The sequence below is a fragment of the Bubalus bubalis genome, chromosome X, assembly GCF_019923935.1.
Source record: "Bubalus bubalis isolate 160015118507 breed Murrah chromosome X, NDDB_SH_1, whole genome shotgun sequence".
NCBI classification, from domain to species: Eukaryota; Metazoa; Chordata; class Mammalia; order Artiodactyla; family Bovidae; genus Bubalus; species Bubalus bubalis.
The window spans coordinates 15,865,459-15,878,978 of record NC_059181.1 but is presented as its reverse complement, the minus strand read 5'-3'; the positions used below and the strand labels follow the sequence as shown (position 1 = coordinate 15,878,978).

General features: G+C 40.9%; 1 protein-coding gene across 6 annotated transcripts in view; it reads right to left on the bottom strand.

The window, feature by feature from the left end:
* Positions 1 to 13,520, bottom strand: part of ARHGAP6 (Rho GTPase activating protein 6) — a 790,573-nt gene that overhangs the window by 366,540 nt on the left and 410,513 nt on the right. The window lies entirely within an intron of this gene.

Here is a 13,520-nt window from a genome sequence, read left to right as displayed (position 1 = left end):
CTGTGCTCTACCTATCCATCTCTCGCTTCCCTTACCTCTGGCAATCACCGATTTTCTCATTGTTTCCATGGTTTTGCCTTTTCCAGAATGTCATCTAGTTGGAATCATGGAGTACATAGTCATTTCTGATTGGTCTTTTCTACTATGCATTCAAGTTTCTTCATGTCTTTTCACAGCTTGATAGATCATTTCTTTTTGGCTCTAACAGTCTATTATCTGGATGTCCCAGAGTTTATTTATCCATTCACCATCTGAAGGACACTTTGATTGCTTCCAAGGTTTGGTGATTATGAATGAACATCCATGTGCAGATTTTCATGTGTCTATAAGTTTCAGCACCTTTAAAAGGGTAACTGAATCATATGGGAAGAGTGTATTTAGTTTGGTAGAAACTGTCAAACTACCTTTCAAAGTTGCTGTACTGTTTTGTATTCTCAGTAGCAATGTATGAGAGTTCTTGTCGCTCACTAGCACCTGCTGTTGTTACTGTTGTGGATTTGGACCACTATGGTAAGTGTATAGTAATATCTCATTGCTGTTTTAATAGACATATCCCTGATCACACATTACGTGGAGCATCTTTTCACGGGCTTATTTGCCATCTGTAGATCTGCTTTGGTGGAGTGTCTGTTATGGTCTTTGGCTGCTTTTCAACAAGGTTGTTTGTTTTCTTATTGCTGAGTCTTAAGAGATCTTTGTATATTTTAGACACCAACCTTTTATCAGATGTGTCTTTTGCAAATAGTTTCTCCCAGTCTGTGACTTATTTTCTCATTCTCTTGACATTGTCTTTCACTGAGCAGAGATTTTTTAATTTTAATGAAGTCATGCCTCTGTTGTTATATCACCATACCCAAGGTCATGTGGGTTTTCTCCTGTGTTACCTTCTAGGGGTTTTATAGTTTTGCATTTTACATTGAGGTCTGTGATCCACCTTGAGTTAATTTTTGTGAACAGTGTAAGGTCTGTGACTAGAGTCATTGTTTTGTTTGTGGATGTCCAATTGTTCCAGCACCATTTGTTGAAGAGACTAACTTTGCTCCATTGTCTGGCCTTTGCTCTTGTGGGAGAGATCAATTGACTGTATTTGTGTGGGTCTACTTCTGGGCTCTTTATTCTGTTCCATTGATCTATTTGTCTATTCTTGTGCCAATACTGGAGAAGGCAATGGCACCCCACTCCAGTACTCTTGCCTGGAAAATCCCATGAACGGAGGAGCCTGGTAGGACACGACTGAGCGACTTCACTTTCACTTTTCACTTTCATGCATTGGAGAAGGAAATGGCAGCCCACTCCAGTGTTCTTGCCTGGAGAATCCCAGGGACGGGGGAGCCTGGTGGGCTGCCGTCTATGGAGCCGCACAGAGTCGGACACGACTGAAGCGACTTAGCAGCAGCAGCAGCAGCAGTGCCAATACCACACTGTCTTGATGACTGCCATTTTATACTAAGTCTTGAAGTCAGATAGTGTCAGTCCTCCAACTTTGTTCCCCTTCAATTGTGTTGGCTGTTCTGGGTCTCTTGTCCCCACATATAAATGCTAGAATCAGTTTGCCAGTATCCACAAAAATGACTTGCTGGGATTTTGACTGGAATTCCCTTGAATGTGTAGATCAAGTTGAGAAGAACTGACTTCTTGACACCACTGAGTCTTCTTATCCATAAACATGCAGAATATCTCCATTTATTTAATTCTTCCTTGTTTTTATTCATTGAAGTTGTGTAGTTTTCCTCATATAGATGGTGTACAAATTTGGTTACATTTATACCTAAGTACTTCATTTTGTGGGGTACTAATATAAATGGCATTATGGAATAAGTTTAAATTCTACTTGTTGAATGCTGGTATATAGGAAAGTCATTTTGTATATTAACCTTGTGTCCTACAACCTTGCTATAATTGCTTATTAGTTTCAGGATTTTTGTTGATCATTTTAGATTTTCTATGTAGATGATCACATCATCTGTGAACCTGGTAGAGATCCAGGAGGTAAAACTTACAAAAGTGTGGGGGCCTCCTGATGATTGGGTTTCCCTGAGGTTTTCAACTCTCAGAGTTATTCACACTGAGTCTCCAGCAATTTGTCAATGCAGTTCAGGTTTCCCCACTCCAGCACTGGTTCCCTTAGAGACTGCTGCAATAAGTTATGATTCTCAGTATTCACCTGTTGATCTCTCCAATTTTTAGAGGCATCAGTGTGCCCTCTGACTTTCCTTCTCGTATGGATCTAAGCAGAGTTGTTGACTTTTCAGTTTGTTTAGACTTGTACTTGTTAGGTGGAGGGGTGTCTTCCAAGCTTTTTACATGTCAGACCAGAGACCCAAAGTTTTGATACAATTTTAAAGATACAACTTACATACCATAGAAATTATCATTTTACACTATATGAGTCAGTGTTTTTTTTTAGTATGTTCACAGATACATGCAACCATTACCATTATGTAATTCTATAATATTCTAATCACCCCCAGAAGAAACTCTATACCCATTAGCAGTCACTCTCCATTCCCCCTTTATCTCTGGTCCTGACCACCACTAACCTACTCTATGTCTCCATATATTTGCCAATTTTTGACTTTTAACTTAAGTGGAATTATACAAAATGTGGCCTTTTGTTTCTGGTTTCCTTCTCGTACCATGTTTCCAGGGTTCATCCATACTGTAGCACGCATTAGTACTTCATTCCTTCTTATGGCTGAATAACATTCACTATATGAATATACCAAATATTGTTTAACCATTCATCAATTGATGGATATTTGGGTTGCTTTCACTTTTTGCCATTTTGAATAAAGCTGTACATGTAAAAGTATTCATGTTAATATTTTTTCAATTCTCTTGAGTACATGCCTAGGAGTGGAATTACTAGATCATATGATAACACTGCTGCTGCTACTGCTAAGTCGCTTCAGTCATGTCTGATTCTGTGCAACCCCATAGACGGCAGCCCACCAGGCTCCCCCGTCCCTGGGATTCTCCAGGCAAAAACAATGGAGTGCGTTGCCATTTCCTTCTCCAATGCATGAAAGTGAAAAGTGAAAGTGAAGTCGCTCAGTCATGTCTGACCCTTAGCGACCCCATGGACTGCAGCCTACCAGGCTCCTCCGTCCATGGGAGTTTCCAGGCAAGAGTACCGGAGTGAGGTGCCATTGCCTTCTCCGATGATAACACTACAAATAGCCAAACAAAGGCAACAACAAAAACTTAAACAACATGAGTTCAAACACCAACACTTGAAAATATTTTTAGTGCAAAACTCATTTTTCAGTTCATTCCTTTCATGTGAAAAAAATATCAAGTACAAGCAAACCTATATAGTACTTCCACTTCATATAGATTAGCTTTGGAGCTTTAACTAAACAGTGGGAAGGAATACAATTCTTCAATTTATTTTCTTTTCACAGGCTGATGATCATGAGTGGCTTGAAGAATTTAAACATTTGGAGTGTTAATTTTTTTTAGAAACTGAGCCAGGTAATGGCTATATCAAAAAGAGCAAGTAAAGTCTTAATCCCTTTATGCTCACATTTTAATTCCAATGACTAAGTGTTGATATCTAGCCTGGCAATTTTTCATGTTTAAAAGAATACAGTACAGTTTAGAGTCTAGTTCCTTTCAAGGAGATATTCTTGTCTATATAAGGAGAGAAGCTAAAAACAAAATAACTGCACAGAATTGTTCATTAGCCTTGTTTTAATTGCCCTTGTGTTCTTTGATTTTATTGTTCTTTGGGTGAGGAAAAGCCAGAAGAGCTTAGTACCTCTTGCAAGGTAGTCATTCCATCCTGCGACATTTAATAGGGCCAGAAGCAAATAAATAAGAAAGATAATCAAGCTTTCTTTCTGACTCAATGAGCTTCTTTTTGGCTCTACAGAACAGTCCCTCACAGCCTCTATTGTTGAGAAATGGAGAAGCCACTAGACAGATAATGTGGCTGGCAGAATAATGGCCTCCCCAAAGATGTTCACACCCTAATCCCTGAAACCTGGAAATACAGTTGATCCTTGAACAACACGGGTTTGAACTGCGCAGGTTCACTAACATGCAGATTTTTTTCCCCAAAAGTAAATACTACAGTACTACAAGATCTGCAGTTCATTGATATGGAAGCATAGATGCAGAGGAATTGCATTTACGGAGGGCTACTGTAAGTTGGATGTGGATGCTCAACTGCGCAGGGGGTCACTGCCCCTGATGCCCACTCTTGCACTGTTCAAGGTTCAACTTATGTTGCCATGGCAAAAGGGACTTTGCTGATGTAATTAAAGTAATGATTTTGAGATGTAGAGAGGCCCTGGATTACCCAAATGGGCCCTAGATAAATACCTGGGCCTTTGAAATAGAAGCACATTTTCTAGCAAATTTCACAGTGATAGAGATATGACTATGGAAAATTGGTCAGAAAGATTCAGTCTTGTTGGCTATGAAGTTGGAGACAGGGTTCCATGAGCCTAGGAATGTGGGTGGCTCCTAAAAGCTAGAAAAGGCAAAGAAATGGATTCTCCTCTAGAGCCTCCTGAAGTAATGCAGCCCTGTGGACATTTTGATTTTAGTCCATTGTGACCTGTGTCAGGTTCTAACCTAGAGCTGTAAGATAATGCGTGTATCATTGTAAGCCATTGATTTTGTGGTAATTTGTTACAGCAGCAATAGAAAAGGAATCCAGGGGGAGTCAGAAAATGTCTATGCCTTACAAGGGACTCATAAACTATTTAATGCAGGATTTCCCAAACTGTTCCATGATCAAGTAACTTTGAGAAAGTTGTTCATGTGAGTCCCATCTTAAAGAGTCCCAATTACTATAACTAAGGAAAAGTTGAGAAGTCCTGAAGAGGGAGCATTGTAACTCAGAGTATCTTCTAAATGCACTTGCTACAATCTCACATTTTTCTTTTTTTCTTTTCAGAACATGTCTTCACGCCCCTCAGATTCCTCTGAACAGAGCTGGGAAATGCTGAGCTAATCCTACCTGCTCAGCTGAGAACCTGAGACCGAAAGGAAAGAAGTGACTAGCCAAGATGGCACTTTGGCAACACAAAGACTCAGCCCAGGCCTCACAGCCCTCATCTAGAACCCTGTTCAGAAAGCCACTCTATCCCACTGACAAGAAGACAACGTTCCCTGGAATCCGGTCTATGAGGAGAGACTCACCCCAACAAAGCTCATAACATCAAATTCTCTCCTCAGTAATAGCAAAAACAACATGGCTGCCTTAGCACTGAACTTAACTTTATTATTTAAAATAAAAGGGTTCAACAAACTATTGAAAATTTACTAATTTCATTAACCAGAGGAACGCAGTAAAATACTTTCCCCACGGTGACTGAGTATGTTCCTCAAAATGCCTAACTCTGCTGCCAGAGTCCATTTTCCACAAACTCTGGTTCCCATAAAGGCTAATTTGAGAAGGAACAGAGGTACAACCAAATGCTGCTGTTTTCCTTCATAGCACTTAAATAATGCTTTCTCCACATTTCCCACTGCCTGTTCCAAGAGCACTGTCCTTTGATGTTTTTCAGATACACATTATCCACATCCTTTTCCAGAAAGTGAATACTTTTTTCCACCACCTAGGTTTTTAAATAATAATAATAAAGATTACAACTGATAAAGCTAACGACTCAGAATGCTTATTTTGTGCCAAAGTCTGTGCTACATGCTTCATGTGAGGAATCTCATTTAATCTTTACAACACCCGATTAAGTTAAGTATTACTATTAATATCTCTGTTTTTACAGATGAGCCAACCGTGGCACAGAGAATTGGAGTACTCTGTCCAAGGTCAAGTGACAGGAAGTGGTGGAGTCAGTCTCCACATAATCTGACTTGGAGCCAGGGGCCTTGTAAGCAGTAGCCCAGTGGTTCTCAACTGGGGGTGGCTGTACCTCCTCAGACCTTTGGCCATAGGCAGAGGCGCTGCTGGTTGTCACAAGTGAGGGGTGGAGTGCTACTGGCATCTAGTGGGCAGAGGCCAGGGATGCTGCTAGACATCCTAGAGGACCCAGGACAGCCCCCAAACAAAGGGAGATTCCGCTCGAAGTGTCAAGAGCTCCAGGATTAGGAAACACTACCCAAACCAAACCCAAACCAAATGCCTCCTCAGGACAGGGTGTGCTAATTATTGGTAGGACATGCGCCTTCTCATTTCTAGGTTAGACTCTCTATCTGGGAAATGAGGTTATCTCAACCAGGGATGGGACCACTTAGAATCACAGGGTCCATTTGGTGCATCTTCTCATAGCATCGATTTACTAAATAGTTTCAGCTGGTACTTTCACACTCTGCCCTGCCATCCTGGAATACTACATTATTTTAATTTTGTCCTTCAATGGCCATGTGGGAAGAGCAGTAGCCCACCAGGGCATGAAGATTTGCTTTTCATTAGCCTCGTCCTTATAGTCCAGAAGACGCAACAGCAGTGTCTGTGTCACAGGCAATGGAGATAGCAAAGGGATGCAGCCACAACTGGGCTGCTTGGGATGTAGTTAAAATACTTTTGGAGAGCAGTTTCTGTAATATCTACTCAGAATACAATTGGGCATACCATTTGACCCTGCAATTCTATTTCTAAAAATGTATTTTGCAGAAATACGGAATGGGCAAGATACATTTACAAAGATGTTCACCTCAACATCAACTCTGATAGCAAAAAACAAACTCCATAACAGTAGAAATGCTTGCCTGTGTTCACCAAAACATGCATGCAAGACTGTTCATAGCAGCATTATTTGCAACAATCAAAGTTTGTAAAGTACACAAATACTCATCAAAGTAGAATGGATAAATTGTGGTAAGTATATCCACACAATGGAATGCTGTGTAGCAATGAGAATGAATAAACAAACTTCAACCACCTACAACAATATGGATGAATTCCACAGACATCCTTCTGAACAAAAGAAGCCTGACACAAAAGAGAACATACTGTATAAAACCCTAAATGCAAAGCATAATAGGCAAATCTGTGCTGTAAAAAGACCAATCAGGAGTTACTGTAGGGGAGAAGTGACTGGAAGGGAGTTCAAGGGGAGCCCAGGGTGCTGGTCATGTTTCCTCATATGGTATAGGTGTGTTCACTTTGGGGAAACATGAAGTTGTAAGCTTATGTATGATAGGTGCCCTTTTCTACATGTGTGCTCTATTTTATAGGGGCTTCCCCAGTGACTCAGCAGTAAAGAATCTGCCTGCAATGCAGGAACCACAGCAGAGGCAGGTTCGATCCCTGGGTTAGGAAGATCCCCTGGAGGAGGCATGGCAATCTACTCCAGTATTCTTGTCTGGGGAATCCCATGGACAGACGAGCTTGGCGGGCTAGAGTCCATGGGGTTGCAAAGAGTCAGATACGACTGAAGCAACTTAGCACTCACACATACGCTTCTATTCTCTCTCTCTCTCTCTCCCTATATATATATATATAAATACACATACATACATATATAAACAACAGCAACCTAAATATCCATCGGTGGGTAACTAGCTACATAAACTACAAAATGGGATATATAGTGAATGGAATTCTATGCAGCCATTAAGAAAAATGAAGTAGCACTCTCTGTATAAACTTGGGAAAATGTCCACGCTATATAAAGGCAAACAAGGAAGTTGCAGAACGGCATGATGTCTATCATAAATTTTATAGGAAACACGTGTGAGTGTAAGCACAGAAAAAGCAGAAAGGATATTCTCAAATGGTTAATAGTAACTTTTGCTTGAGGAGGGGCTTCTTAGGGATTTTGACATTCTGCCTAATGTATTTCAATATTGTTTGAGTTTATTTACTAACATGTATTATGTTTGTACTCAGAGAAGAAGGGCATAGAGAAAATTAAGATGAACAAGATACGCCTTACATTTGAGCCAGTTATTATGTCATCACGTGGGAAGTAAGGGGTTTTGCTGGATGAAGGCTATGCTAATGAGATAAACCTAGTGCCTTGCCTGCAGGGCTCCTAATTGAATCCAGTGAGGGTGGTCACCGTTGGTTTGTTGCTGGCAATCTTAACAATTGATTCAAATTTACACTTGTTTGCTGGGCTGCTCCACATCCAAATCTAGTTGTGGTGTGGCCACCACAAACGGGATTCTTGGCCACACAAAGAATGTGTCTACAAAACGACAAAACAATTGGATTTGTTTGATTACATGAACAAAACTGTATATTCAGAGGAAGGAAAAATCAAAACAGCTACACCCAAAGTAACCTACCCAGATGGGTGGTTCATGAAATTCACTCACTCATTGAATCAACATTTTAGCAGCCTCATGCAGACTCTGTGAGAGAATCTGTTTGAAATGAAATCCTCACTTGTAGATAAACCAACAGACCATGGAAAACACTTTTTTCTTGAACGATCGTCAACAAATGTTTTCTGAGTGCCCACCGTGGGTTTGCCATCATGCTAAAACTCAGTGGGTCCAATACTCCTATTATTTTTTATTTTTATTTTTATTTTTTTACTTTACAATATTGTATTGGTTTTGCCATACATCAACATGCATCCGCCACGTGTTTTTTAAACTTTTAATTTTGTGTCGGAGTATAGCTGATAAACAACGTTGTGATGGTTTCAGGCAGACAGCAAAGGGACTCAGCCATACATACACATGTATCCATTCTCCCCCAAACTCCCCTCTCATCCGGGCTGCCACATAACACTGAGCAGAGTTCTCTGTGCTGTACAGCCGGTCCTTGTTGGTTCTCCATTTTAAATATAGCAGTGTGTACTGACACTCCTATTTTATAACCAATTGCAAATGCCACTGTGCTGAGTGTACTTAATTCCACTCATGGCACTGAATGGAACTTCACTTGAAAGAAAGAACCATTGATTTGGGTAAAGTTGATAGAACTACAGCTTTTCATACACAGTAAATGTCTACGAGACATATATTAACAATTCATAAGGTAGACTAGATTGTGTCTCATGGAGTTCAACTCTGGCTGCATGTTATATTCAACTGAAACAGAATTTCTAGAGGTGGCACCTGGCCATCTATAGTTGTAAAAGCTCCCCAGGTGATTCAAAACCACGATGAATTGGAGCCATTGCTCAGACCAGTTACATCAGAAGCTAGGTGGAACGGGACACAGAGTGTTATTTAAAAGCTACCCAAGTGGCTCTAAACTATAGTCTGCACTGAAACAAATTTCTTCTGAATTTATATTGTGAAAGAATCAGATGTGGCCCTTCAAGAAGCATTTTGGAAAGGGACCCAATATGACTTATGTGAAATGGAGTATTTCTTGCCATATCAATAAGTAAGGATGTCACAGCCATTGTTGATTCTGGCCTTCCAAATGTGAATTTCTGAGCCCGGAAAGCTCTGAGGAGTGGGGTCGGGGTAGGGGTGGGGGTAGGATGGGTGAAGAAGTGGCAGCGGCAGCCATCAGCCCCAGGCTGAGATGCATAGGAAAGGAATAATTTCAGGGAACCCAGAGTCTCGCATCTACCCACACATAGAAAAGCGCTAAATTCCTTAACTTCAGATATCTGGTTTTCCTTAATTAACAATAATCTTTTGATGTTCCGACTATCTGGCCCTATTGCAAACTTCTATATAACCTGACTGACTCCTTTCCCGGCCTCCTGGGAACAGTTCTCTCGGGATTACTTAAGATGCTGTCTCCAGGTCTCGAAGTCCTAAAAATTCCCATCTAATAGAACATAACTCTCAAGTCCTAGGTTGTGACTATTTTTTTGTTGACACTTGGTTTCAGTGTGTGCACTTTTACTAGAAAGTTGACCACAAGGTGCTATTCTACCATGTTATGGTTTCAGATGTTTCAGCTAATGTGTATATATGAGCTAGCAGTTTGTTAAGTGCTGAACAGGCTTAAACACTAGTCCACGTGCTTGATTGACATTATTTCATTTAATCCTCATAACAATTCTATAAAGAACTGAGTGGGAAGAGTCTGATAGCACTGCCATACACAGGGCATCAAGTCCTAGACAGTCAAGGTTACACAGACTCAGGCAGTTTGAGAAAACACTTCTTTAAAATTGAGAGCAGGAAATGGGCCAATTATTATCTCCATAACTTTAAGATTCCCACTCTGACCAGGGCAGATCTTGAGAACTAGCATTCATTTGTACAAGGAGGAGGAGGGCCTCGTCCACTCACAGAAAAGAGGTCATGCTTATAAACTGACTTTCTGAAGTGTACACATTTTTGAAGCCTACGTGTTTCCTCTCTTTCTTCATTCCTTAGACTGTTAGATTAGTAGGATATGATTAAATTGCAATTGCCCGCTTGTTTTCATTATCCACGGTTTAAATCAAATCTCATGCTTCTTTTTGCTGCTCAAGGGGTACTTATAATCTGCAGTAGAATTTTAAAGCTGAGTTAAGCATAACTCTCTGAGAACGATTGATACAGTGTTACAGTTGTAGCATGCTGCTGCTGCTGCTGCTAAGTCGCTTCAGTCGTGTCCGACTCTGTGCGACCCCATAGACGGCAGCCCACCAGGCTCCCCCATCCCTGGGATTCTCCAGGCAAGAACACTGGAGTGGGTTGCCATTTCCTTCTCCAATGCATGAAAGTGAAAAGTGAAAGTGAAGTCGCTCAGTCGTGTCTGACTCTTAGCGACCTCATGGACTGCAGCCTACCAGGCTCCTCCGTCCATGGGATTTTCCAGGCAAGAGTACTGGAGTGGGGTGCCATTGCCTTCTCCGACATTTGTAGCATAGAACACGCCAAATCCAAATTGATATACATTTTAAATTATTGGCCCCATGATTCCAAATCTGCATACTGAAGGTGAAGACCACTGGGACATACCATTTTCTTTTTTAAATAACAATTTTAATCTTTTTTAATACTCCAAAAAGTGGGTGGTTTTTCCCATCAGATATTTTTTTAACTGTAATTTTTATCTAAATAACTCATTTCCCCTATTCATCTCTTCACTTTTCTAAAAGAAATCACAGAATTTTAAAACTTGGGGTTCATCATTCAGATTGTCAAGGGCCCTGAAACAGTGGCTTTTCCACCACAGAGGCTGGGTGCAGGCATCCACCCCACTTCCTACACCTCTACACTCAGCTCAATTCTTAGGTAAGTATAGATTTGTGGGTCTCAACTGGGAGCACTGTTGTTCCCCTTCCTCCCCAGGGAACATACGGCCATGTCCGGAGACATTTTTGGTTGTTATCACCGGGAGAGGAGGTGGTTCTGGCATCTGGAGGATAGAGGCCGGGATCCCGCTAACACGTTACTTGCACAGGACGGACCCACAGCAAAGAATGATCTAGTCCAAATGCCAAGGATGCTGACACTGAGAAACCCTGCTAGCAAGATCCATTTTCCAACCACATATTGTATGATACCAGTTATATGAAATGTCCAGGATACACAAACCCATCAAGACAGAAAGCAGATTGGTAGGTGTTTAGGGCTTGGGCAAAGGGAAATAGGGGGCAATTGCTAATGAGTATGGGATTTCTTTTCAGGTGATGAAAATGTTTTGAAACTACATTGTGGGGATGGTTACAAATTTTGTAAAGATACAAAAATATACTAAAGCCCACTCAGCCGTACACTCTAAACAGGTAAACTTTATGATATGTAAATGCTAGGACAATAAAGTTATTAAAATTCTTTTCATAGACCTTTCATTAAGTAGCTTTTATTTCTGACTAAGCAAGGGCATTTTTGAATAGCTCTAGGTTTGGCTGGAGAATATTCTGTGGCAGCCCTTATTAAATGCAATTCTGTATTTTATAGGAAAGATTACAGACTTTTATTTTTTAAACTAAGATGTTCCCAGAATGTTATTGTTTTTTTCCATAATATTATTTGGTCTGGAGCCCTTGCAGATATTGCATTTATCTGTGAGCTAATAGGTCAGGAGTGCCTGGGACAGGGTGGGTACCCAGGGGTCTGGTCTACTCTAGCTCTCATTGTAATGCAAAGATGGCCAAGTCAGCCAACTACTTCCCACTTCAACTTCCTCGCTCCTGACAAACTTTCATGTTACAAACCCAAGAAAGCAAGCAGGGTGAGAGCAAACGCGTAATGCTTCGCTGCTGCCAACTGTACACAACTCACATTCCTTGCCCTGGCATCCAGGTCTCTCTCTTCCCACTGGCCACTTGCATCGCTATTTTTCAATCTAAAATCCCTGCTCCTGCCCGTTGGTCCTCTTCTGCACACCCAAGCGCCCTCTGCATTTTTCCATTTCTGCTGTTTCTGATGACAAAGCCCTGTGATGGAATAGCCTTTACATCTATCCAAATCCTCTGCATTCCCAAAGTCCAGACACCCTTCTACCTTTTTCCAAAGCCTCTGATTCACGGTAAATGACAGCAGTTATTTCAGGTAAGGAATTGTACATTTAATTGCTAAGCATGGAAGCACGACAAGATGTCACCTCTTGGACCTCGTCTTATACTCCAGCCTCAACCTCACACTATGCCAGCAGCACTGGCCTCCTGCCAGTTCCCCAACATGCCGAGCCTGCCTCCATGTTGGTGCCTTTGTGTTGGCTCTCCCCCAAGAGATGCTCAGGTTTTGTTTAAAACTGACCACCCTATTGTACCTTGCAACTCAGCATTTTAATGCCCCTTAGCCAGGTCTGTATTTCCTTTTCCTTAGCCCTTCTCATCTTTTAACATACCTTTTATTTATCATATCTATTGTTCATATTGCTGTCTGTGAGATTGTGAACAGGGATCTCTGCCTTTTGTGTACTGATACACTCCATGAATGTAGAACATGCCTGGCATGTGGAAGGTAATCAACTATTATTTAAACATGTTAAATGCTAGAACATCGGATGACATTTAATAAACTTTAGTTTCATCATCATTGCTGTCGTCACCATCAACTGTATCTTCGTGGGGCAACTCTTACATACTTTTACTCCATACCACTGCACTGTGTTTAACCTTTCCTGGTTCTGTATTTTATATACTGTTTAAAGGTGGGGTGAGCTTCTTAAGGGGAGAGATCAATGGCATGTATATATTTTTGATATGTCTTCTTTTCAGATTGAGATATAATTCACTTGCCATGAAATTCACCACTTGAAAGTTTACAACTGTCACCACTGATCTAACTCCAGAACATTTCCATCACCCTCTTCATAGAAACCCCAAACCCATTAGCAGTCCCTCCCCATGCTTCTCTCCCCCACATCCTGGCAACCAGGAATTTAATTTCTGTCCCTATGGATTTGGTTATTCTGGGCATTTCGAAAAGGGAATCATACAATATGTGGTCTTTTGTGTCTGGCTTCTTTCAGTTAGCATCATGTTTTCAAGGTTCATCCATGCTGCAGCACTTGCCAGTACTTCATTCTTTTCTTTGGCTGAATAATACTGTGTGGTATGGATATCATGCCATATGTTTACATGTGTGCTAGGCTTTGAATATTACAGATACTCAATAAACATTTTATCCCAATGATTTAAAAATTCTGGAAGCATATGGAATGCTACTGAGAAGAAACTTAGCACACGACTGTGATTCTCCTAAGAGCACATGATAATCAAGATGATGCATGAGGCAACATAAAA